This window comes from Lithobates pipiens, unplaced genomic scaffold (assembly GCF_037356315.1).
Source record: "Lithobates pipiens isolate NorthernLeopardFrog02 unplaced genomic scaffold, aLitPip1_a1.2 Scaffold_13, whole genome shotgun sequence".
Taxonomy (NCBI): domain Eukaryota; kingdom Metazoa; phylum Chordata; class Amphibia; order Anura; family Ranidae; genus Lithobates; species Lithobates pipiens.
In genome coordinates, this window is record NW_027507718.1 from 46,000,204 (window position 1) to 46,025,130 (window position 24,927).

Genomic DNA, 24,927 nt, shown 5'->3' on the forward strand with positions numbered 1-24,927 from the left:
ATGGATTTCATTAAGTATGTTCTTGGCTTTTTTCAATCTCATTTATATTCAACAGGGCTTTTAGTCCGTTATCTCAGTACTATCTCTTACATTTTGTTAAACAAAACACAAAGAAACAAATAGATGAACTACAAATATGTGACTGTCAGCTGTTCTCCTTCGAAACATCAGATATGTAGTCTCTCAAAAGCCACAAGGGTTTTCAAACTTGTACCAATAGCCAATAAAAAATTCAACCAATTCCTTAAAAAATAAAATAAAAAGCATTCTTGTTTCATTCACCCTAGACTAGATCTTCTTCATTTTATTCTCTCTCATTTGTAGGCAGTCCGTATCACAGGGACCATTGGAAGACATGAGCCCTCCCTTTTCTTCAGAAGACATAATAAAAATGTCACATAATGTTGAATGTAGACCAGAAATCAATCCTGGCTGGGGTATCTCAAGCTCCTGGGCTTAGAAACAAGCCGTTGGGCACAATTTTCTAAGTCTGCAGCTAACAATAACAACTTGCATGTAATTCATCACTACATATCTCATTCCTTCTTACTTTTCTTATAGTACATGGTGCATTCCCATTTAAAATACCCATAAAAGAGGGTTTGAATAGAGATGAACTGACCCTTAACAGACCCCAGACATGTTAGTTGAACTCACCATTGGTTTTGAATAGAGGTGTTAGTATATATCTGCACCATCATTTCACAACAGCAGTGAGCTAGCTCAACATTTCCATAGTGTCAGCTTATGCTGTAAGCCACTTGTCATATCTATACTTTGTTGGATTATTGGAAAATTGGTCTGAATTATTGTAATCTTTGTAGACTATAACTTCACATGAGGGTACAATAACTGATGCCCGGACATATCTTGGTTTCTTTGTATCACATATTAGTATTGTTATTGTATATATTCTGCTATCTCATGTTTTTCTATGATGGTATTTATACCCAAAGCTTCTGATTATTTATTTTGGAACTTTCCGAAAATGTACTTCCATTGTTTACTGCATGTCAGCCTGGTAAACTCCCCTTGGGCAGTAATGCACAAAGCTTGTTATTATCCAAACTAACAGAATGTAGCTACAGCTTTCCAAAACCCGCCACTTAAAGTGTATTTCGACTTTTTCAGCCAAATTGGGACAATACCTACTTTATATTTAACACATGTTCTTTTTCACATAGCATAATGTTAAAAAAAATGCTACTTACTTTTAAAACTTTCTGAAAATCCTATTTAGTTTTCCCCCTAATGCAGTGTTATGGAGGGAGCTGGTGAGTTATTTTTACCATAATTAACAATGTCTGCACTGTTTCTGGCAGATCTTAATTATTTGTTGTAATCAAGATGTGTACACGTTCATAAAAAAAGGTTTAAGATCTCCTGACTTGGGTGGTACACATTTAAAAAAATCTTTGCCTAAATCTTTCCCTAATTGTGTATTGCAACTATTCTAAACAATACAAGCTTCCTATTTAGTCTTGTGTATAAACCTGTTCCAAAGAAACAACTAGAAAGGTAATGTCGTTTTTTTAACCACTTCAGCCCCGGACCATTTTGCTGGTCAAAGACCAGACCACTTTTTGGAATTTGGCACTGCGTTGCTTTAACTGACAATTGCACGGTCGTGCGACATGGCTCCCAAACAAAATTGACGTCCTTTTTTTCCCACAAATAGAGCTTTCTTTTGGTGGTATTTTATCACCCCTGCAGTTTTTATTTTTTGCGCTATAAACAAAAATAGAGCGATAATTTTGAAAAAAAATGCATTATTTTTTACTTTTTGTTATAATAAATATCCCCCAAAAATATATAAAAACATTTTTTTCCCTCAGTTTAGGCTGATACGTATTCTTCTACATATTTTTGGTAAAAAAATCTCATTAATCGATTATTGATTGGTTTGCGCAAAAGTTATAGCATTTACAAAATAGGGGATAGTTTTATGGCCTTTTTATTAATATTTTTTTTTTACTAGTAATGGCGGCGATCAGCGACTTTTATTGTGACTGCGACATTATGGCGGACACAACGGACATTTTTGACACATTTTTGGGACCATTGTCATTTATGCAGCAATCACTGCTATTTAAATGCAGTGATTCCCGTGTAAATGACACTGGCAGTGAAGGGGTTAACCAGTGGGTGGCAGTGTAGGGGTTAAGTGTTCCTAGGGGTGTGTTACTAACTGTGGGGGGCTGGGCTTTAATTTAGTGAATGCTGATCTCTGCTCCAATCACATGGAGCAGAGATCAGCGTCACTAGTTGCTAGGCAGAATGGGGAAATGCTGTTTACAATGGCATTTCCTCGTTCAGCCGCCCCGTGAGACGATCGCGGGTATGCTCGCATCGATCGAGTCCACGGGACCCTCGCCATGGCAGGGTGGCATTAAAGATTGGACTACCTGTACGCCAATATGCCTGCCCGTGCCATTCTGGTGACGTACATCGGCGTGCGTTGGTCAGGAACTGGTTAAAAATTTTTTTTATAAAGGCTGTGTGAATAGGAACACATAACAACACATACCAGGAGTTTCTCAAATTTGAGTGCAAAGGCTTTTTCTTGTTAGCACACTTTGACAAAATTACACTGCCTTTTCTCTGCTTGACTGCCCGTTCACACCAGAACCTTCCTTGCGCCTTCCGCACAGAAGTCCAAATCCAATGCAGTTGCAATCTGCAGCAGGTGTCAGTGTTAAGTTAACAACACCCCAAAGGCAGGTTGTAAACACAGTGCACTTGCCTGCCCTGGATCGCATGGTACAGAAATATCATGCTATCTGGATGCAATGCACTTTTTAACCACTCCAATACTGGGCGCTTTCACCCCTTCCTTCCCAGGCAAATTTTCAGCTTTCAGCCCTCTCGCATTTCAATAAGAATTGCGCAGCATTGCAACACTGTACCCAAATAAAATTTTTATCATTTTGTTCATACAAATAGAGCTTTCTTTTGGTGGTATTTATTCACAAATCAGTTTTTTTATTTTTTGCGATATAAGCAAACAAAGAGCGGAAATTTAAAAAAAAAACAATATTTTCTACTTTCTGTAGAGAAGAAAGAAAAGAAATCCACTAAAATCTAATTTTGTCATGAATTTAAGCCAAAATGTATTCTGCTACATGTCTTTGGTAAAAAAAAATCCTGTTAAGTGTATAATAATTGGTTTGTGTGATCACGGACATATGTACCCAAATGATCATGTACATTTGTGTGCAGATGATCATTGGGACATATGATTTTACTGTTACATATGTGGGAAATGTGTTTTTACTGTGTGGGGACATGTGTGGGGACAGTGTTTTGGGGACACTATGTAGGGGATATTGTGTGTTTACACTGTGTGGGGACACTGGGCCGGTGATCAGTGTGTAAAAAGCTGTAAAAAACAGCTCATACTCACCGATCACTGGCTGGCTGCAGCGATCCCCTCTCCTCTCCTCACTAACAACTTCCGTGTGAGGAGAGGAGAGGCAATCGCCTAGCAACCAGCTCTCTGTTTACATCACATGATGGCTGTGATTGGACACAGTCGTCATGTGATCAGAAGGGTTAATCACAGAGCCCTCCTGCTGATCGGAGATGCGCCGTGTCCAGGTGACACGCGCACGTGCGATCCCACTCCTTCTGAGGGACGTTCCTAAATGTCCGCTCAGAAGGAGGAAGCTCCCACCTGGCCGTATATGTGTAGTGACCGGGTGGAAAGTGGTTAAAGCACTGCATGTACTACTTTTGGTGTGGTCCAGTGTGATTCATCCCATTCACAATGAATGGGCTCAAATTGCACCTCGCTGCACCGCATGTGAATCGCAGAGAAATGCGCAGTGTGTTCCTGTGCAATTCCTGGTGTGAACAAGCCAAAATACTCCAATGTTTGTCCATACCCTGGCCTACTGCTGCGGTCACTGCTGTGTAAAAGCAAAGATTTTATACATTTTTTAAAGTGTCATTGAGAAATACACTATATTACCAAAAGTATTGTGACACCTGCCTTTACACACACATGAATGGCATCCCAGTCTATTGCCGCGTACACACGGTCGGAGAATCCATCAGAATGCGTCTTATCGGACCGTGTCGTCGGATAATCCGACTGTGTGTGGTATGCATCGGACTGATTCTGTCCGAATCTCCGTCGGACCCAATTTTCCAACATGTTGGAAATATTTCCCGACCAACTGGGCCGGTCGGACGTAATCCGATCATGTGTAGAGAATTTTGATCGGACCAAGTGCCACGCATGCTCAGATCAAATTCCTACATCAAAGCTATTGGCTACTAGCCTGAATCTAGTCCCATCGTAACTAAATTACGTCATAACGTTCTGAAAGATCGGATTTTTCGACAACTTAGTCCGACCGTGTGTATGCAACAGTTTCGGACACAATCCGTCAGACTAAATCTGACAGACAAAATCCGACGGATTTGGTTGGCAGAATCTCCGACCGTGTGTACGTGGGCTTAGTCCGTAGTGTTCAATATTGAGTTGGCCCAACCATGTTGAGGATGATCGTGCACTGAGGAAATGCAATACTCTTAATGTCCATCATGCAGTGTAATTGAGTACCAGTGTAATGTGAACAAGTATGTACAACTTTTTAGTTGCAATTATTGTATCTGGATACAATTTTTTAATTATGTACCTATAGGGTATCAAGATAGTACATTTTTTTTGTCCCCTTTACCCACATTGGAGACTTCTGGGGAGTTGTCTCCTTGCTACCCATTATTCTCTACTGTCATTTGGACATTATTTATCAATTTGGTGGGTTTTGTATTATACCATGCAGCTCAGTAGGAGAGAAATCCCTAATTACCTGTGACTGACAGGACTAGTCTCCTAAATCAGGCAGTTGTCAGAGACCAGCACCATCACTAATCCTGCAGGGGAAGGGGGGCGTCACTGAGACTGCCTGTAACACATACAAAATAGTGAGACTCACTGACAGCAGAGGCAGAAGGCAGCAACTGAGCTCTAAAATTGGAATACACACAAATCAGGCTTTTAGCAGAGGAGGAGCTGTCATGTGGCAAAGATAGAAAGAAGTGAAAAAGCCGTTGTTTTGTGTTGTGTACCAGAATTATAGTTTTAGTGTCATTATAAATGGGACATATTATAAAATAACATGTATATTTTGTTTCCACTAAAACACCTTTTGTTTTAAATCTAGCATTGCTCAATGTAGAATTTTTTTATTTTAGTGGTTCTAAAAGGTTGACGTTTTTAGATTTTTTTTGTACCTTAATGCATTCTCTGCATTAAGGTAAAAAAGAAACCTTCTGAGTGCAGCTCCCACCTAAGCCCCTCCCTTATACTTACCAGTATAACCAGTCCGGTCTCAGTCCAGCGATGTGAACAAGAGGAGCAACTCTCTTCCTTCTTAAAGGCCCTGAGATAGCAGCAGGAGCCATTGGTTCCCACTGATGTCAATCACAGCCAGAGAGCAGGGGAAAGGCAAGCCTGCAAGAGCGCCCCCATAACAAGTGGCTTGCTATGATGGCACTTGTGGGGGGGGGGCAAGAGAGCCGGCGGGGGACCCAAGAAAAGGAGGATTGGAGCTCAAGGTAAGTATAACATAATTGTTATTTTTTTTTTAAAAAGGGTTTACAATCACTTCACGTTTTTTGTCTACCGACTGCATAGCAATTAAAATACATTTTGCAAGACAAAGAAAAACTTGTTTGTCCATAAAAATATCATTTATGTGTTACTTCATTAGTTTACATAATGACAGAGTTGTTGCAGAACCAATAGGCCCATTACAGAAATGTAAACATTGCTCTGGTCCACCAGGGATTTATAGGTGTGATAGCTTAAATGGTTGGAAGCACTCCACTGGCTTCAATGGCCAGTTGGGTGCTATGCACATTTTTACAACAAAGATCTGTGCTTTTTTTTCTACAGAGGCATGACTGTGGTAAGTCCATACTGATGCTTTTTAAATGCCCTCCTTAGCGGTATCTGCCTCTGTATAGCTGCCCCAGTAGGTCTTGACCTGATATTTAGTAATGGCACAAACAGCGGTGTGAACCATGCACTGTTAGCATGTGGCATATTACAAACAGCTGCTCTGAACAATACAAGTGCTAGAGGGATATTTCTCTCCGCATCTCCCAGGTTAATACTATAGATCATTGGCACAGCTTTAGTGCAAGCCACATCACCAAAATTCATTAGTTCAGTCAAATGCTGGCAAGTTCATTATTTCAGCTTTGCCATGCAAGTAACATTTTTTTCTACACATAATCAGATTTTTTGGCTGTGACTTACAGACAAAGGGATCAGGCAAACAAAAGGATATTTGCTCAAACGAAAGTGAATTTTCACTGAGTATATCGAGTAGTGACTCACAAAGTTGTATTGTTTATTGTATATTGTATAGATCTCTATAGTGGCATCATTATGCCATACGGTCAACAACCTTACTAAATGACAGCTAAAATAACATCAATTAATTAGAAAAAAAAAACTGTTGTTTTCTGTTGAGAGAGAGAGAAGAGAGAGAAGCAAAGGGAGTAGCAAAATACTAAGGCAAGCGATTTATATTATGCAATTTTCTTTCCTTTAACCATGGGTTGAAGGAAAGAAAATATTCTTGATTCCCCCATCAACACAGTCAATGTTGATGGGGGAATACTTCCATCTGCGCTATTGTATTCTGACAATGGTTTCCCCTCCCACCAGCATACAATAATCACTGCTGGTGGCTATTGCCGCTGGCAGTGATCGAACGAAAAAACCCCAACAGGCTAGTTGTATTGACGTTGACTTCAGTACAACCAGCCTGCAAATAGCTGGATTGAAATTCGCCCAGCTCCTGCTGAACCAGCAGCATTTCAATCTGACTATGGCCAGCTTAAGTAGGAAGCAGATTCTCTCTATATAATGAAAAACTATACAGAGAAATAATACATTTAATAAAATCGTTAAAGCATTAGTTGAAGTATTTTCATTATTCTGATTACATTTCCACATGTGCAAAAGCTTAAAAAAACATTGATTCCCTATGACCATTTTTCTCTTGCAATAAAATCAATCCAAGTATTGATGTTAAACTTCTGAAGCACTTCCTATAGATGAACACAAGACGAATAGCCAAATACACACTCTGATTTGACAATAAAGAAGTAACAACACACTGATCACCCTGCTCTTTCCTGATGTCAGCATGCTCCCAGTCAGCACGTGTGCATGAGGCATCCCTGAATGTATCCAAGTGCTGCTCCTTTCCTGTCTGAGTGCTGCTGAGCAAGGGTGATAGTGCAACAGACTTAAAGTGTTTTTTTAACCTCATTCATGGAATCTGAGCAAAGAGCATATATCTGTAGTGTTTACTTATCTCTCTTCAAAGCTCTAAGTGTAATTTCTCTCTGGTGCTTCATTCCTCGGTTATCAGCATAAGTCACTTCTGAGAAGTTATTCTGACACATGAGATAAATTTGTGTCGGGAGTGAGGAGGGGGAGGAGAGTTCAGCAGACAGCTTGTCAGGGTATGTGGCTTTCCTCCAATCAGCTCTCATACACAGCCTCTCCCCCTTCTCTGTGCTTCTGACAGATGAAGAAAGATTTTAATACATTTCTGCCCTTTTTATGGGGTATAGGGAAGAGAAGACCAGATAAAGTAAAACCTATGTAGGAGAATGTGTTTAATCTTTGTGTATCATCTGAGGCTGTTTACTTCACTTGGTATATGTGAGGGTTTACAGCCACTTTAAGTACTAATGATCAGGTAATGACTAAGCGCTAACCTTTGCGCAAAATACGTCTACCTCTTTGTCCCCTGCTCCATCTGTCAACCACTTGTTGATCTTCAATAAAAGCTTCAATAAAAGTATTTTTGGAAGTGCAGCCATCCGGAATACGCAACTGTATTAAGTGCTTCCATTTACAACAGAAATGCTTCTTATTTCTGGAAAAATAAACATCTTTATGGATTTTGTCCTTTACATTACTACAAGAAAACAACTTTAGGATTTTCTTCAGTTGAACCAAGGTTTGGTAAATCTGCTTATGATACCGGAGATAAATCTTTTCGTCTAAGGGCAAATTTATACAAAGATTTGGTTGGTAAGATGCCCTTTTAGTTTTGGATATAATATTGGTAAAACCCATGTTGGATTGTTACTGTCAACTGGTACTTTGCTAGAAAGATTTTATTTTACTTACTGCGTCAGTGACAACAGTCTCACCAGACTGAAAGATTCCATTCACACCTATGTAGGTGCAACAGAATGAGTGCATATTTGCAAAATTTTGCTTGTCGCATTGAGGACAGTCCTTTCATTTCAATGTGATATATTTGTAAAAATGCACAAAAGAAGTGCATGATCCTTTTAAAAAATTGTGCTGCGTCCACATGCATGGTACTTTGTTACCATCTGTTTTAGCCAGTGCAAAATCACACAAAATCACACATGTTGGCAAGGTGCATGGGGATCCATTAATAAATAATTTTTTGTGCCCACAAAATGGATGCACATTTTTGTGCATTGTGGGTATGTGTGTGATTTTTTGCTTGTTACCACAACACACAAATGTGAACCTAACCAAAGTGAAGTTAAAATCTGCAGCAGAATTAAGAGAGAAATAAAAACACTTTTATTTTTTAGTAGACTAAGGTAATGCTACAGTACCTGTCACATTGATATTTTTGTCTGTCTTTCTGTTATAGATTTGATCTCACTTCCTATCTGGTGAAATGTCAACAGGACAGGAAGTGAGATAAAATCTCTCTATCAAACCACTTTGCATTGTCTTAGTGAATTATGTTTTAACCACTTAAGGACCAGAAGATTTTCCCCCTTAATAACCAGGCCATTTTTTGCGATACGGCACTGCATCGCTTTAACTGACAATTGCGCGGTTGTGCGACACTGTACCCGAAAAAAATTTATGTCCTTTTTTTCCCCACAAATAAAACTTTCTTTGATCACTTCTGTGGTTTTTATTTTTTGCGCTATAAACAAAAAAGAATGACAATTGTGAAAAAAAAAATATACTAAAAAATATAAAATATAAAAAAATGAATTTCTTCATAAGTTTAGGCCAATGTGTATTCTTCTATATATATGTTTGGTAAAAAAAAATTGCAATAAGCATATATTGATTGGTTTGAGCAAAAGTTATACCGTCTACAAAATAGGGAATAGATTTATGGCATTTTTATTATAAAAATGCACTGATTACTGTATAAATGTCATTGGCAGGAAAGGGGTTAACTCTAGGGGTGATCAAGGGGTTAAATGTGTTACCAGAGAGGTGTTTCTAACTGTGGGGGCAGTGTACTGCCTGGAGTAAGAGAGAGATCACTGTTCCAAATCACTAGGAACAGAGGATCACTCTCTACCCCCTGGCAGAACGGGGATCTGTTTGTTTACATTGTCAGATCCCCATTCTGTCTCTCTGTGGAGTGATCGCGTGTGGTCAGCGGACATTGCGGCCACCAGCCATGCGCATCATTTCCTCCGCCATGCAGCATGCGCCTGCTACAGCTGTTTAAAGGGCTGACATACAGCTATGGAAACTAACTGACCTGGCGCAGTATAAAGACAGCGGCTGGTCGGCAAGGGGGTTAATAACAAAATCTAATTGTCATATATATATATATATATATATATATATATATATATATATATATATATATATATATATATATATATATATATATATATATATATATACAGGCTTTAAGATTAAGGCTTACCTGTAGGTGCAAGAAATATGTGTAGGGTAAGGAGATATTTTCCTAAAAACAGGTACCAATGTCAATGGCGCATGCATGCTGTAGACAACGGCGCAGGTGCACTGAGCGTGCTGTTAGTCAAGACAATCGTGCCGTCACTGATAGCTCCGACGTGCATGCATCAGAGTCACGTCATCGCTGCTCTGGGCAGTCACAGTGCCGGAGCAGCGATACCCAGAAGTCACTCTGGGTATCATGGTGGTGACGGAGGACGTGAACAAGGGGGCTTTGATCTCAGGTAAGTAATTCATAGAGAGCTAGTATACTATGCATACTAGCTCATTATGCCTTTGTCCTGCAGGGTGTTTTTTTTACAGGCTTTACTTCCTCTTTAACCTCCCTAGCGGTAATCCCGAGTCTGGCTCGGGTTGGAAATTTTCTAGCAGGAACGGTAACCCCGAGCCAGACTCGGAATCGCATCGCTGGATGCAGGGGAGGACACAGGGAGAGTTACTTACCTTGTCCCCTGGATCCAGCGATGTCCCCCGCGCTGTGTGATCGAGCTGTCCTCTGCTCGATTCACAGTGCCGAATGCCGCCGAGCTCCGTTCCCTGCGACGTTACGGCGCACAGGAGCGGAGAACGGCGGCAAATTCAAAAAAGTAAAAAGACACAAAACACACACAGCACTGTATTCTTACAGATTATCTACTGTATTAAAAATTACACACCCCCTTTGTCCCTAGTGGTCTGTGCAATGCCCTGCATACACTTTTATATTATAAATACTGTTTTTCCTGCCTGAAATTTGGAGATTGTCCATAGCAAACAAAAAGTGTACCCTTTTCAGTGTTTTAGGATTTGATTACATTATTGAATAATTTTTATTATTCTTTATTATATTATAAACTTTATCATACCCGGGATGTCTGCTAGACTCTGATTTGAAGAGATTTAAGAGCGTTATTCCTAAGAATTACAGGACTACAATATAAAACGCCAGATTTCCATGCAAAATAATTGTACCGCTTTCAGCACCTAATTCCAGACTGAATCATACCGCCAGGGAGGTTAAACCAAAAACCAAATTAACCAAACCATTATTTTTGACATAATCATTTTTGAGCAAATAATCATTCCTAAGATTAATTGATGATCAATTATGTTTTTACCCTACATGTATGGCCTGCAAAATAACTTTACTTCAGAGTGCTGGGGGCTGAATGTTGCACTTTAAGCTTTTGGACAAATCGGAGGCGTTTACTAATACTGGAGCACAGAGAATCTGGTGCAGCTCTGCATAATAACCAATCAGCTTCTAATTCCAGCTTGTTCAATTGGGCTTTGACTATAAAACCTAAAAGCTGATTGGTTAATAGGCACAGTTGCACCAGATTCTGTGTGCCCCAGTTTTAGTAAATATTACCCATTTTGAGTTAATTTATTAATATCAAGAGATGTTGGCACCACATCCTAAAAAAGCATACAAAAACAAAAGACAAGAGGAAGCCTTTGGTAAAACACGTAGAGATTCCTACTGGTGATGGTACATTGACTCCTGTGTTTGGCCAGATACAAGGGGGATGTCTTTCATCTGACTCTCTCCTCCACATAAGATCATTTAAAGTGGGCCAACCAGACAGGTGTTTTGCTCATGTACACACCATATTAGCCAATTAGCCTATGGGAGAATGTTTTATAGACTACACATGTCTTTGGTGACACATTCATTATGTGATTTTAACCATGTTGTTTAAATCAATGTTCTATACTTTAACATAGATCTGAGTACTCCTCTTTTTTTCCCAATTGGGATTACAGTTGGCAACCATTAAAGTTCACTAATCTTGTCTTTTGTTTTCTCCCCCATTGTGAGTTATTTACTAACAGAGCAATTTTAATAACCTTTCTTCACTTCAAATATTAAATCAGTGTTGGGGGAATTTAGTAAAGTATCGAAATTTCCTCCTGTAGAAATGAGAAAGTTGCAAAGTAAAACCGCAAACTGCCACTCAACTCACAAATGCATCTTGTCCATTCTATCTGTAAAGTGTAGAAATTGTTGGACAGTAAGTTACTATTTTAGTCTCATGAGGATTAGACAAGTGGCTCACATAACACTTTTTTAAACTGTACAAATAGGTTACATTAAGGACAGAGAGACTGATGGTTGATCTCCGATCTCCTTAGCAATTTGATTTTATTAGTATTATTTAACAGTGGCCATTTAGGCTAGGGCCATAAGAAAGCTTTACATGCCAAACACTTGCCTGAGAACCTGCCAGAAGAGGATCTTAGCCCATGATCCACTGCATATCTGACAGCATAAAAACACTTGCCATTGACTTTACAAGAACATTTTGCTGTGATATTCATGCTGTGATTTTCAATTAAGAAAGTCACTGGTATGAAAAGCTCTTGTTTGACCTAATCCTTTGCCAATCAATCTCATTATGTTAAGGTTTGTGTCTCAGTCCTGATTAACTTAAACTTGAAAATTTAGCGTAAAAAGGTAGCTTTTTTTAAAGGCTTGGACTATTTTGTTTTTGGTAATGTATTTTAACTTGCAGGCACAGCTTAGAAAGTCTAACATTTCAAAGACATGGTATATATTTTTTATTTAAGTCTTGGGTTGGAGGCAGCACAGAAAATTTAACTGCATATGATTTTAGGATAACAACAACTTAGTCAGTGTATCCTTTCCACTACTCCTTGTAAAATTTCATAGAAGTTATAAAACTTAATAGCTACTCTGTGCTATTTTAACTGAGCAATTTAATGGGCAAGACTGTAAGAAGAAGGTGTGAAAGTATTAATTGATTTTCCATAAATGTTGCTCTGTTCAGTGTTTGCCTTGGCTCAGATGACCAAAGCTTTTGCTATATGAGTAATGGGAATCTAAATTACATGCCTTTACTATAAAGAAAGCATGAAGCTTTAGTACTGGGACTCGTAGCATTGATACATATTTACGCAGTGCCTTCATACTTAGTTTAAACTATCGGAAGTATGTCCATAAACCAATCAGAAACAACGTGAAGGAAACCACATATTGTTAAAGTGGTATTAAAGGTTCAGCTTTTACAAAGGAAAAAAAGAAGAAAAAACATATCATTCTTACGTGCTCTGTGCAGTGGTTTTGCACAAAGCAGCCCGATCCTCCTCTTCTCAGGTCCCCTGCTGGCCCTCCTGGCTCCTCCCTCTTGACCAGTAGCAAACTGCTTGCTATGGGAGCACCGGTGGGTGCTCGATCCCAAGCTCTGCTTTATGCATCCATAAGACACATAGGCCCTGCCCCCTCTGTTTCTGCATTGGCTCACTGTCTGCGATTGATAGCAGTGGGAGCCAATGGCTCCTGCTTTTATCTCAGCTAATGAGGAGAGGAAGTCTCGGGACAGCCGAGGCTCTTGTGTACACTGTTGGACTGAGAGGGGGCTCAGGTGAGTACTGGGGGGCTGTGGGGGGAGCAGCACACAGAAGTTTTTTTTTTACCTTCATGCATAAAATGCATGAAGGGGTCAAAAACCTTTAGCCTTTACATCCATTTTAAAAATGTTAAGTATATTTGTTGAATACATACAAAGACTAACTCCACTATGAATGGATCCGTGGCATATGTGAAAGTAAGGGAACATGCCACTGGGTCTATAATGGCAACCATTACTGCTTCTCCCAAAGCCAGGATAAAAATTATCCCCAAGGGCATTACAGATATAAATAAAAACACAACAAAACCATTCTTGCCAACTTTCTTAAAAATTAGGGTAATTTAGACTAATCTTAATTTGGAGTGAAGTCATGTATACAGGATGCTTAGAATCCAGGGACACCCATAAATGAAAAAAAAAACTGATTTAATTGGAGATACTTACTCTAGCTCCGAATCTCTAGAAACTGCTCAAACCACAACCCGTTGTGTCCTCAATGCTTATGTGACAGGGGCACCTTTCTCCATCTACTGTGGACCTTCCCAGCTATTCAAGCTTATTGGGAGCAAACTATTCGATTTTTACATGACTGCATGGGGTCCCTACTCCAACGAGACTCTAAATGGTGTATACTTGGCCTGCCTCCAGATGTTAACTTTGTTTCACTTTGTTTTTTTACATGAAACCCCTTTTAGTGCCAACTGGATGAAGGCTGTCCCTTCTACCTTTCAGGCCTGGTTAACGTAGGTGTATTCCATACTTCCATATAAGAAGATGGTTTATGTCCACAGGGGCTGTCCCTTGAAACATAACAAAATCTGATATAGATGGTTGATTTCTCATTTTATGACTATATCTCTGTAACTTGTTGCTTGTAATGCCAGTGTGGCCCTTACTATTGTATTAAAGTGTCCCTAAATCTATGTCCCTTCCTTATCAGTATATAAGCCCTCAATAGTGCAGTTGTATCGAGATCCTTTTTGGGATAAAAGGTTTTGGATATCAGTATTACAAATGTATCTACCCTGAAGTGTTATGCCTGAGAACTCTGTAGTGTACAGTTATACTGCATGTATCATATTATATATCCTCTTTTTTTTATGTGCCATGCTTTTTTACACTTTACGTATTTCTTATAAATGCACGGAAGGAGGGCCCCCACCTTGCTAACATCCAAGTATTAGGAAAAAAAAGTATTGAGAAAGTATTGAGAAAGTGGACTAGACCTTCTCAAAAAATGACAGATTTTATGGGCACAACATGAGGCAGTATACAGTATGTAAAATAAAATAAACTTTATTAAAACCATTATTAAAAACGACACACTTATTAAAATCCCTACAGCACCCGACTATTTAGCAGTAACTGGATCCAATCAGATAAGCATAGGAAGTCCATCAAAATACAAGTAATAATAAAGAATGCGGCGCTACCAGCAAAAAAATATTTTTTAAAAACTCTAAAACAAATAAATAAGTGAAAAAAGTGAATCCACCTCATAAAGTGTATCAGTGTGCAATACAGGGCAATACACTATAATATCTAAAAAAAGTGCATACATAAACTATCGTGTAGAAATATATAAATAGCACAATCAAACAATGATGAAAAGGTGGCAAAAATCAAATGTGTAAATAAATATAATAAACAATCAATGGTGTCCTCTTAATATAAGTCCATATAATTGCTTTGTGAACATAAAACAAAATCCATGCATAGAAACGTGATTTCCAAAGGAGTGACAATCCAGCAACCAGCTTCAGTGCCAAACAGGTGCACCACCAGTTTCCCCCAGCCTCTCACCTCAAATGCTTAGTAAGCAGACTCTGTATGAAAGTAAAAAGCTACTCCATCCTCCTCCGTCCAGCAGATAATAAATAACTGTGCATCTCTCTCTCAAACTCTCCACATGTCTCCCAGCACAGTGCGTGGCACATAAAGTATGAAATAAAAGGACAGGGGGGCTTTCATGTGTAGTATTTCAAATCAGTAGTTTAATAAGGGTAACTGATCACTTACATAAAAGCAGAAAACAGCAGATAGCGTCGTACGATCCGAACTTCCGGTCTCGGCCGCGACCGGAAGTGATGAGTGTAACACCACAGCTCCTTCCCTGACGCGTTGCGTCACACCCTCGTGACTTTCTCAAAGGGTTATGGCCATAACCATAACCCTTTGAGAAAGTCACGAGGGTGTGACGCAACGCGTCAGGGAAGGAGCTGTGGTGTTACACTCATCACTTCCGGTCGCGGCCGAGACCGGAAGTTCGGATCGTACGACGCTATCTGCTGTTTTCTGCTTTTATGTAAGTGATCAGTTACCCTTATTAAACTACTGATTTGAAATACTACACATGAAAGCCCCCCTGTCCTTTTATTTCATACTTTATGTGCCGCGCACTGTGCTGGGAGACATGTGCAGAGTTTGAGAGAGAGATGCACAGTTATTTATTATCTGCTGGACGGAGGAAGATGGAGTAGCTTTTTACTTTCATACAGAGTCTGCTTACTAAGCATTTGAGGTGAGAGGCTGGGGGAAACTGGTGGTGCACCTGTTTGGCACTGAAGCTGGTTGCTGGATTGTCACTCCTTTGGAAATCACGTTTCTATGCATGGATTTTGTTTTATGTTCACAAAGCAATTATATGGACTTATATTAAGAGGACACCATTGATTGTTTATTATATTTATTTACACATTTGATTTTTGCCACCTTTTCATCATTGTTTGATTGTGCTATTTATATATTTCTACACGATAGTTTATGTATGCACTTTTTTTTAGATATTATAGTGTATTGCCCTGTATTGCACACTGATACACTTTATGAGGTGGATTCACTTTTTTCACTTATTTATTTGTTTTAGAGTTTTTAAAAAATATTTTTTTGCTGGTAGCGCCGCATTCTTTATTATTACTGGTATTCTAATTAGTGTTGAGATCACTATTTTTTGTCTGGCTGCTTCCACTTATTTATTATTTTTACACGAATAATTATATATTTTTTTTACACGTGTATATATATTCAATTTATACTGTTTTTTGTTGACACTTTTTAAGTGAGGTGTAGCGCATTAGCACTTTTTTATTACATCAAAATACAAGGACATTAGTGTAGATATCAAAACAGTCAGGTCCATAACCCCATGCATGCTTGTCAACGCGTTTCACAAAAGATTTGCTTCCTCAAGACATATTGGGTAGGTGCAACTGAAAATGTAAATCTAATTGACCTTGAAAAGGTAAACAACGGGCAGGGACATATCCAGAGAATGGACAAATGGGCTTCCAAGTGGGACCCTAAATTACCAGATGATACAAGGTGTTCAAAACCCAACATTGGGATGATGGGAGGACACCTCCCAGGGTGGCAAATGAATGTTATATCTTCTAGCCTACTGGGTGATTAGATAAGCTCTACTTTTGAGTTTGTATGTTTGTAATCGGGCATTAATTCAACTACTGCTAAATAGTCAAGTGTTGTAATGATTTCAATAAATGTGTTGATTTTAATAATAATTGTAATGCATTTTATTTTGTTTTACATATACTGCCTCATGCTGTGCCCATAAAAACATTTTTTGAGAAGGTCTAGTCCACTTTCTTAATCCTTTTTTTCTATTTCTTATAAATAAAACGTACGGGTACTTGCAAGCCCCACATGCTGCCTGTGCTTTACCTGTAATGTTAGTTTATACACTTTATTGGGCAGGATGGGTTCACTTTAAGAAGCGTTTTAGACCAAAATACATGACCCTTTTTAAAATAAATGAGAAAATGCACACAGTTGAATGCATAATAAATACTGCTTTAAAATGTGTCTTCCCATCCAAGTAAATGAGCTTTAAATATATTCAAGTACAAAGAAGAATGTTAAGTGCCAGAAATGATTTTACATTAAAATACTGAAGTACAACAGAACTTCTCATAGATTTTCTCTACCGGTGTATTTATATTTAAACAATATCCACTTAATGCACCATTCAAGTGGTGACAAATGATCCTGCCAATTAAATAAATGTACATATTACTAGCTTTATATTCATGAATGGTAATTCTAACCTATTAATCAAAGCAATGAATCGTTCCTTAGAAGGCTCAGTGAGTGCTACTATTGTTTCACAGAAAAACTAGCGATATTTAATAGGACCGTGACAGTCCTAGATAAGAAAAGACATTTAGGTAATCCCATTAATTATGAACTTGACAGAAATAACGCAAGATGGCTTTGCTTAAGAAAATCACGATGAATGACAGAAACAGGTGATATATAATTTTTTTTCCCAACTGTATAAGAGGTTTATAGACACATTCAAGGGTTTTTATAGACGCATACTGGGTCATTAATCAAGTTTTTGCAATCTGTCATTGTGATTTTACTAATGTGATCCACACACAATGCCTTTCCTGGCATCGCTACCAAAAACATTACTACAGAACGATTCAAAGGCAAATTCCGCTAAATGCTGAGTTGGCTGATTTTCAGACTCCATCTGGGCTCACATGTTTATAGTCACTGGGACTAATTTACAAAATCTCAATGCACATGCTCCCCACAGCAACCAATGCTGTTTTTGGTAGTAAATGCTGGTTCTAGAAAAAAACTTTTCACCAGTGTTTCCAATTAAGTTCAAATTAAAGTGATACTACAGACTATTTTTTAATTAAAATAAAAAAAAGATGTTATACTTACCTGCTCTGTGCAACAATATTGTACAGAGTGGTCTCTTACATCCTCTTTGGGGGTCCCCCACTAACGCTGTCCGCTCTTTCTTCTGCTTGGTTCCCCCCACAACAAGCCGTGTGCTAAGAGGGGACCCATGCAAGGCTGTGTATCTCTAATGATACGCACAGCACTGGTGAGTCATGTGCCCACTCCTTTTTCATAGGAGTTTGACTGACAGCAGAAGGAGCCTATGGGCAGCACTGCTTTCAGTGTCTCTTATGAGACCAGGAAGTGAGAGGAGCACCCTGCAGATGGGACAGCTCTGGATTGTGAGTGGAGTCAGGTAAGTGTTTAGGCATTGGGGTGGGTAGGATAGGTAGTGGGGAATGTACATGAGAATACATTAGGGTAAAAAAAAAAAAGTTTGACTTTAGAATCACTTTAACACCAAAGCATCAGGAGTATAAAAGATGTGTCAAGCATCATCTAAATAAATGAAAGACGCCTTAATTCTGTAAACAACATAAAGAACAAAAAGTTGTCCTATATAAAGTATACAACAGCCACAATTTATCTTAGCAAAATTTTACGACTTTAGAAAAAAAGCATAACATTTATTTTAAAATATTTCTAATTCTGCTCAGTTAACAAGTTCACATAGACAGGGCAAAGAGGTTGGTGACATCACTATTTACTACAACAGCTATGCAAGATAACTTTGACACCTCCCTAGCCTGTAAATGGACAGTAAAGAAACAAACCTATTAGGTAATTTCCCTCTTTGCTCCTTACAGGACACCCGATTGACCCCTAGTAATATCTTTTCCCTCTCCCAATTCTACTGTACAAGGCAGATCCAGATACGTTAATTTAAAGTGTTACTAAACCCAGTACCCTGCATTCCCTATATCTGGTCTCCCACAGTACACACAACATGGAAATGCAATTATTTTAGTAAATATAAACTGCTAAATACCTTTCGCATCAGCAGTATATAGCAGTCTTGTGACTTCTATCAGCATCCGGCCGAGCACTGGTTAAAGCTTGTATGAGGAGTTTTCATTCTACTCTGACTGTCCAATGAGACTGCATGGCTCCTGACTCTCTGTCTGGACAGTGCTGATTGGCCCTCTGCTGATCAGATGCACCCACCCAGAAAAAAAAAAACGCTCTAGCAATACATGCCAAACACCAAACTGAGCATGTGTAGAGTGCCTCCAGGGCTCTGTATAATCAGAAGATGGATTGGGCACAGGAAAAGAAGGGGGGTCAGAGGAAACAGGATCAAACAGCCTTTTTACACAATGCGCAGGATTAACCCCTTAGGTTCCACAGTAAACATAACAAGAATGCTTTACTGCATATACAGACTGATTTTACTGTTGTGGGTTTAGTAACACTTTAAAATGCAATGATGTTATAATAAATGATAGTAATACATAAATGCATAAACAAAATGTCTTGCATATCTACCTAAAGTTCATATTTAATAATCTTAAGACGTCATACCTTGTGTACCTTAAATATTTTCTACTTACAGTTTGGCACATTATGCTGATTGGGGTTAATTTACTAAAGTCAAACAGACTGTGCACTTTGCAAAGGGGAAGTTGCACTCTGCAAGTGCAGTTGTTTCAGAGCTTAGTAAATGAGGTAAAACTTCACTATGCAGAGAATACCCAACCACGTTCAAGGAAAATAAAAAAAAGTGAATTTTTTTGCTTGCACATGATTGGATGATGGGAATCAGCATAGCGTCTGCTCATTTACCAAGCTCTGGAGCAACTGCTCTTGCAGAGTACAACTGCACTTTGCAAAGTGCACCGTCTTTTTGCCTTTAGTAAATCAACCCCTTAGTGCATACATACTAATGTTACTGTATAAAAGTGCATCCTGTCACAATTAAAGTGTTATTAAAAAGGACAGAAAAAAACATTCTACGATGACGCAAACCTCACATTTTCCAAGGCAATTCAGAACCTAAGTTCTCTGAATCCTAACCCAAAACTGACAGCTGTGCACATATCCAACTGAATATATAATTTATTTGTGTACAAGTGTGCCTGATGACTACATCACGGCTGACCTGAATTTTGGTTGATGTCCTCAGCTAACATGTCTGCAAAAAATGTTTCTTGTTTCACAGAATTTAAAGAAATAGAGATGAGAAATTCAGTATTTAAGCCATGGATGTATTTACTGCATTGGCCAGTATAAAACACAGTGCTAGGACAAAGGATGCTTTGATAAAAACCTAGCCGCTCCTGTATTTCAGCCCCTTTATTTTGCCGCTTTAACACCTGACCTCCTAAAGACAGGAAACCATTATTTCAAACGATGTCAAACAGAAGGAGCTCAAATGAATCTGACTTTTCTCTGCTGGTTCTTTACTTTGCTCTACAAATCTTATCATAAATGGTACTGTTTGTGGCAAGGAATTGTATGCCGCGCACATCTAATATATGGCTTGTATTCCAGGAATGTAAACCTTTTAAATACATTAACACGATTGTGCTCATTCCATATTAAGGCACTTGAGGAGATCCTACATTTATTATCAACTCAAATATGAGAAATACATTTTTACATTGCTTCATAAAGTAAAGGTTTACTAATAACCCGAAGAACTACTGAAGTGCCCTGTGCTGCTCTCATACAAGGACCCTGAGGCTGGATTGGGGCTGAGCTACAATTATTACTCCTGTAACTGCCAATGTTTCAACTTACACAACTACAAATAGAGTTCATTAAAACCACTCCGTGTCCAGAAACAATGTGTAAAAGATTGTGGTATAAGTACAATGACAATAGTAATACAATGTATCTGAGCACTGAAAACATTGCCTTGTTTAATAATTAATATCTTCCGGACCTTGGGCATAGGAGATATGCCCTAGAAACTTTAACCAATCTCCTAGGTGTATCCCCTACATCATGTTCCCTTCACAAAAAAACAACCGGGGCTTTCTCTGTATTCCAGCAGTGGCTTCAGCATCCATATAGTAAAATTAGGTTTCTAAACAGCATACTGAATCCTCATTAAAAAAAATACAATGCATCAACAATATTGCTACATGATGACCTGCGTATGATCTGCATAAAACATCAAGAAAAACAACCTTACAAGGAAAGTGAGTTTACATAACCAGCTTCTCCTTGCAATACAAGAAGATGGATACTTAGCTCTGGGGCAGGCTCTGCTGCTATCAAGCACTTCTGCATGTGACTGATAACATGTCCCCTCTGGGGTGCTGTGGTTACTCTAATTGGTTACTATGCCACAACAGGACACAATGGCCTGCAAGAGGAACCAAGGCATCCAATGGGGATAATCCAACATGCCCTGATAGCATGACCTCCATTGGTTGCAGTGGGTCCACAGGATTTCACTTGCTGCCCACCAGAGAGATAGATATCCAGCCTCTTGTACTGCAGGGAGCAGCTGGATACATTTTCTTAGGGAAGCAATGGGGTCACTTTTATGCCCTGTACACACGATCAGACTTTCCGACAAAAAAAATAGATTTTTGTTTGAAGGATGTTGGCTCCAACTTGTCTTGCATACACACGATCACATAAATGTTGGCCAACAATTACGAACGTAGTGACGTACAAGATGTACGTGATATCTCCATTACGAACACTAGTTATATCTCTGGCTTGTCCTTGATTCCGAGCATGCGTGGACTTTTGTCCAACAGACTTGTGTACACACACGATTGGAAAGTCCGACAACAAACATTTGTTGGCGGAAAATTTGAGAACCTGCTTGCCAACATTTGTTGAAGGATGTTGGCTCCAACTTGTTTTGCATACACATGGTCACACAAATGTTGGGCAACAATTATGAACGTAGTGATGTACAAGATGTACGTGATAGCTCCATTACGAACTCTAGTTATATCTCCGGCTCATCTTCTAGATTGTAAGCTCTAACGAGCAGGGCCCTCTGATCCCTCCTGTATTGATTTGTATTGTAAGTGTACTGTCTACCCTCATATTGTAAAGCGCTGCGCAAACTGTTGGTGCTATATAAATCCTGAATAATAATAATAACACTTGATTCCAAGCATGCGTGGACTTTTGTCTGATTAACTTGTGTACACACTATCGGAAAGTCCAACAACAAACATTTGTTGGCGGAAAATTTGAGAACTTGCTAGCCAACATTTGTTGGCGGAAAGTCCAACAACAAATGTTCGATGGAGCATACATACTCCAACAAGCTCACATCCAAAATCAAATTGTGTGTACGGGGCATAAGTCTAATTGAAGAACTAAGACACAAACTATCCAGTCACCGCTTCTTTATACTCCACTTAAATGCTATTAATATATTGGTTCTTATCTTAGTGGATGTCTATTTTGTTTTCTCTGCAATTCTATCTAAACCTGGTCAACTTGACCTGACTGTAACTGCTAGCAAATTGTAGCTGGCATCAATACATGTAAAACTTTCCACTAGAAGAACATATTGCTGTCCTGCTCTGTACAGAGTTTAGAAAGGACAAATTATAGTACACAATACACAAGTTCAACAATACTGTACCCACAGGTGAAGACTTTTATGATTAGAAGGTTTATTAGGAGTTATTGGTTTACCAGTGTTGACTTTTTTCGACTAACATTTATTGCAATTCTAGTTTCACAGTAAAACTCTTACATCAGATAAGTAGACTTTGTATATAGACTATTCCTAATACTATTACAACAACAACAACAAAATACCACAATTATTTTCTTTTCTGTTTGTTTAAAAATCAGCTAAAAAAAGAACACTATATGGCCAAACACAGCTAGAAAATAGTTTAAGAAAAAATGACAAACAAGCAGTGTGTCTTACCTTGTGATCCTTTTTCTGTATGCTGTTCTCCAGTCCTGCAACCTAATAACATAAAGATTACATAGATTTAATATTTTATAATTTTTAATGATAATTTATACATATTATGGTTTACAGTATATAATTCCTTTGGAACATTACATCTGTACAGTGGTGTGAAAAAGTGTTTGCCCCCTTCCTCATTTCCTGTTCCTTTGCATGCTTGTCACACTTAAGTGTTTCGGAACATCAAACCAATTTAAACAATAGTCAAGGACAACACAAGTAAACACAAAATGCAATTTGTAAATGAAGGTGTTTATTATTAAAGGTGAAAAAAAATCCAAACCATCATGGCCCTGTGTGAAAAAGTTATTGCCCCCCTTGTTAAAACATACTATAACTGTGGTTGTCCACACCTGAGTTCAATTTCTCTAGCCACACCCAGGCCTGATTATTGCCACACCTGTTCACAATCAAGACATCACTTAAATAGGAGCTGCTTGACACAGTAAGGTCCACCAGAAGATCCTTAAAAGCTACACATCATGCCGAGACCCAAAGAAATTCAGGAACAATTGAGAAAGAAAGCAATTGAGATCTATCAGTCTGGAAAGGGTTATAAAGCCATTTCCAAAGCTTTGGGAATCCAGCGAACCACAGTGAGAGCCATTATCCACAAATGGCGAAGACATGGAACAGTGGTGAACATTCCCAGGAGTGGCCGGCCGCCCAAAATTACCCCAAGAGCGCAGCGACGACTCATCCAAGAGGTCACAAAAGACCCCACAACAACGTCCAAGGAACTGCAGGCCTCACTTGCCTCAGTTAAGGTCAGCGTTCATGCCTCCACCATCAGGAAAAGACTGGGCAAAAATGGCCTGCATGGCAGAGTTCCAAGGAGAAAACCACTGCTGAGCAAAAAGAACATCAAAGCTCGTCTCAATTTCTCCACAACACATCTTGATGATCCCCAAGACTTTTGGGACAACATTCTGTGGACCGATGAGACAAAAGTGGAACTCTTTGGAAGGTGTGTGTCCAAGTATATCTGGCGTAGAGGTGTATATGGGTACGGGGTTCCCCTTAATATGCGTTCAAGACCCAAAGGGGCTGGTAATGGGCAGGGAGGGCTACCCATGCCATGTTTCTCAATGATTTTCAACCATATTGCAGGAACCAGATATAACATTAAAACCGCAAGCAGCTTTAAATGACGTTATTTCCGTTAAATGTCATTTTGTGCAGGGACTGTTCTAAACACGGGAAACACGTGGCACTTCACAGGCATACTACAGACACCCCCCAGGCACGATATTTAAAGGAATATTTCACTTTTTTTTCACTTTAATCGTCATTAAAATCAGTGCTCCCGCCAAAACGGACGTTTTTACGTTTTTTTTGCATTGACCGATGTCCCCTGGGGCAGGGGCCAGGTCCCCAAACCCTTTTTAGGACAGTATCTTGCATATTAGCCGTTAAAATTAACACTTTTCATTTCGAACGTTTGAGTCCCATAGACTTCAATGGGGTTCTAACGTTCGTACGAATTTGGGGTCCGTTCGAAAGTTCTGGTGTGAACCGAACCGGGGAGTGTTCAGCTCATCCCTACCGGGAACCAAGCAATCACATGACCATTGATAACTTAGTACTTGGTCTTCACTGAGCAGAGCCAGAGACTAATGACTCTTAGCCCTTGTACACACGGTCGGAGATTCCGACAACCAAATCCGTCGGATTCTGTCCGTCGGTCTTTGTCCGACGGATCTTGTCCGAAACTGTTGCATACACACGGTCGGAAGAAGTTGTCGTAAAATCCAATCGTTCAGAACGCGATGACATTATTTTGTTATGACGGGACTATGTTCAGGCTAGTAGCCAATAGCTTTGATGTAGGAATTTGATCTGAGCATGCGTGGCATTTTGTCCGATCGGAATTCGCTACACATGATCGGAGTATGTCGGATCGGAGCATTTTGACGGAAAATATTTCCGGCAAGTTGGAAAAAAATTTCCAACGGATATTCCGACGGAAACAGTCCGATGCAGACCACACACAGTCGGAATATCCGACAAAACGCTCCGATCGGACACATTCTGTCGGAATCTCCGACCGTGTGTACAAGGGCTAAGTCATCAGCTCTTTGCTCTGCCTCTCCAGTGGTCACTGGAGTGCCAAGCAGGAGAGGGGCAGGAGTGTATGGAAAAGGTTTGTAGTGGCTCGCGGAAGCTGTGCCAGCTGCTGGTCGGGATCTTTTCAGAGGCTGGAGCAGCTCTCTGAGGTTAACCAACAGTGGACTTTAGCCCACTCTCCGATGAATCAAGGTCAC

General features: G+C 39.3%; 1 protein-coding gene across 23 annotated transcripts in view; it reads right to left on the reverse strand.

The window, feature by feature from the left end:
* Positions 1-24,927, reverse strand: part of PTPRD (protein tyrosine phosphatase receptor type D) — a 2,297,910-nt gene that overhangs the window by 712,282 nt on the left and 1,560,701 nt on the right. For all 23 annotated transcript variants that reach the window (XM_077475060.1, XM_077475071.1, XM_077475065.1 and 20 more), the window contains exon 9: positions 22,619-22,660. The gene's annotated coding sequence lies outside the window, so the exon portion shown is untranslated. The remainder of the gene's footprint in view (positions 1-22,618; positions 22,661-24,927) is intronic.